Below are 3,258 nucleotides of genomic sequence, written 5' to 3' on the forward strand. Positions count from 1 at the left end.
ATCTTCAAGTTGTTCTTGATGATTTCATTACTCTGATCTTTAATTTCTCTTGACTTGAGTGTTTGTGTTTCTCATATGCATTCTCATTTTGTTAATGTCAGTAGTATACAAACTGCTAAATTTGGTGTCTTGCATGCATTGTTATTTGATTTTAGTTGCATTTTGATTATTCCTCACTATTAAAAATCCAAAAATATTTTTAATTTGTGTCTTTTCAAGTCAATAATACAGAGAATTGAAGATTCAGAACATACAGCAGAGGAATTACACAGAAAAAGCTGGGCGTTCAAAATGCCCAGTGAAGAAGACAGACTGACGTTTAAATGCCAGCCAGGGTGCCTGGTTGGGCGTTTAACGCCCAAAAGGGTAGTAGTTTGGACATTAAACGCCAGAATGTGCACCATTCTGGGCGTTTAACGCCAGGATGGCACAAGAGGGAAGATTCTGTTTTCAATGCGAATTTTTTTTTTCAAGTTTTCAAAATTTTTCAAAATCAAATCTTTTTCAAATCATATCTTTTCAATCAAATCTTTTTCAAAATCAATTTCTTTCCATTTTCAAAAATACTTGCTATTAATTAGTGATTTGATTCAACATTTCAAGTATGTTGCCTTTTCTGTTGAGAAAGGTTTAATGTTTGAATCATATCTTTTCTTGTTAGCCAAGTTATTAATTTTTAAAATCAAATCTTTTTTAAAATGTTTTTCAAATCATATCTTCTCAATCACATCTTTTTAAAACCAATCATATCTTCTTAACCACATCTTTTTCAAAATAGTTTTCAATCAAATCTTTTTGATTTCTAATTTCAAAATCTTTTTCAAAAATCACTTTACTTCTTTCTCAATCATGGTTTTCGAAAATCAATTAAAGTTTTTCAAAATGTTTTCAAAATCTTTTACTTAATTTTCGAAAATTTCTTCCCCTCTTCTCACATCCTTCTATTTATGGACTAACACTATTCCTTAATGCACAATTCGAACTCCATCTTCTTTGATAAGTTCGAATTTTCTACTTCTGCCTTCTATTTTTCTTTTCCTCTGACACCTCAAGGAATCTCTATACTGTGACATAGAGGATTCCATATTTTCTTGTTCTCTTCTCTTTCATATGAGCAGGAGCAAAGACAAAAGCATTCTTGTTGAGGCTGATCCTGAACCAGAAAGGACCTTGAAGCGAAAGCTAAGAGAAGCTAAGGCACAACTCTCTGTAGAGGACCTAACAGAAATCTTCAAAGAAGAAGAACCCATGGCAGCCGAAAACAACAACAATGCCAACAATGCAAGGAAGGTGCTGGGTGACTTTACTGCACCTACTCCCGACTTCTATGGGAGAAGCATCTCTATCCCTGCCATTGGAGCAAACAACTTTGAGCTTAAGCCTCAATTAGTTTCTCTATTGCAACAGAATTGCAAGTTCCATGGACTTCCATTGGAAGATCCTCATCAGTTTTTAGCTGAATTCTTGCAAATCTGTGATACTGTCAAGACTAATGGGGTTGACCCTGAGGTCTACAGACTTATGCTATTCCCTTTTGCTGTAAGAGACAGAGCTAGGATATGATTGGACTCACAACCTAAAGAAAGCATGAACTCTTGGGAAAAGCTAGTCAATGCCTTCTTGGGAAAGTTCTTTCCACCTCAAAAATTAAGTAAGCTTAGAGTGGAAGTCCAAACCTTCAGACAGAAGGAAGGAGAATCCCTCTATGAAGCTTGGGAAAGATACAAACAATTAATCAGAAAGTGTCCCTCTGATATGCTTTCTGAATGGAGCATCATAGGTATTTTCTATGATGGTCTCTCTGAACTATCCAAGATGTCTTTGGATAGCTCTTCTGGAGGATCTCTTCATCTGAAGAAGACGCCTACAGAAGCTCAAGAACTAATTGAAATGGTTGCAAATAACCAATTCATGTACACTTTTGAAAGGAATCCTGTGAACAATGGGACAAATCAGAAGAAAGGAGTTCTTGAGATTGATACCCTGAATGCCATATTGGCTCTGAACAAAATATTGACTCAGCAAGTCAATTTGATTTCTCAAAGTCTGTCTGGAATGCAAAATGCACCAGGTAGTACTAAGGAAGCTTCATCTGAAGAAGAAGCTTATGATCCTGAGAACCCTTCAATGGAAGAGGTGAATTACATGGGAGAACCCTATGGAAACACCTATAATCCTTCATGGAGAAATCATCCAAATCTCTCATGGAAGGATCAACAGAGGCCTCAACAAGGTTTCAACAACAATAATGGTGGAAGAAACAGGTTTAGCAATGGCAAGCCTTTTCCATCATCTTCTCAGCAACAGACAGAGAGTTCTAAGCAAAACAACTCTGACTTAGCAACCATGGTCTCTGATCTAATCAAAACCACTCAAAGTTTCATGACTGAAACAAGATCCTCCATTAGAAATTTGGAGGCACAAGTGGGTCAGCTGAGCAAGAAAATTACTGAACTCCCTCCTAGTACTCTTCCAAGCAATACAGAAGAAAATCCAAAAGGAGAGTGCAAAGCCATCAACATGGCCGAATTTGGAGAGGAGGAAGAGGCAGTGAACGCCACTGAGGAAGACCTCAATGGACGTCCACTGGCCTCTAACGAGTTCCCCAATGAGGAACCATGGGAATCTGAGGCTCAAAATGAGACCATAGAGATTCCATTGGACTTATTTCTGCCATTCATGAGCTCTAATGAGTATTCTTCCTCTGAAGAGGATGAGTATGTCACTGAAGAGCAAGTTGTTAAATACTTTGGAGCAATCATGAAGCTAAATGACAAGTTATTTGGAAATGAGACTTGGGATGATGAACCTCCTCTGCTCACCAAAGAACTGGATGACTTGTCTAGGCAGAAACTGCCTCAAAAGAGACAGGATCCTGGGAAGTTTTCAATACCTTGTACCATAGGCACCATGACCTTTAAGAAGGCCTTGTGTGACCTAGGGTCAAGTGTAAACCTCACGCCTCTCTCTGTAATGGAGAAGCTAGGGATCTTTGAGGTGCAAGCTGTAAAAATCTCACTAGAGATGGCAGACAACTCAAGAAAACAAGCTTATGGACTTGTAGAGGATGTTCTGGTAAGAGTTGAAGACCATTACATCCCTGCTGATTTCATAGTCCTAGAGACTGGGAAGTGCATGGATGAATCTATCATCCTTGGCAGACCCTTCCTAGCCACAGCAAAGGCTGTGATTGATGTTGACAGAGGAGAATTGATCATTCAAGTGAATGAAGAACCCTTAGTGTTTAAGGCTCAAGGA

General features: G+C 38.3%; 1 non-coding gene across 1 annotated transcript; it reads right to left on the reverse strand.

Moving 5' to 3' along the window:
- Positions 1-1,653: 1,653 nt before the first annotated feature.
- Positions 1,654-1,761, reverse strand: LOC112712400 (small nucleolar RNA R71). Its single transcript, XR_003157781.1, has one exon. It is a non-coding gene; the product is annotated as a small nucleolar RNA R71 (small nucleolar RNA).
- Positions 1,762-3,258: the final 1,497 nt, after the last annotated feature.

This window comes from Arachis hypogaea, chromosome 1, assembly GCF_003086295.3.
Source record: "Arachis hypogaea cultivar Tifrunner chromosome 1, arahy.Tifrunner.gnm2.J5K5, whole genome shotgun sequence".
Classification (NCBI taxonomy): Eukaryota; Viridiplantae; Streptophyta; class Magnoliopsida; order Fabales; family Fabaceae; genus Arachis; species Arachis hypogaea.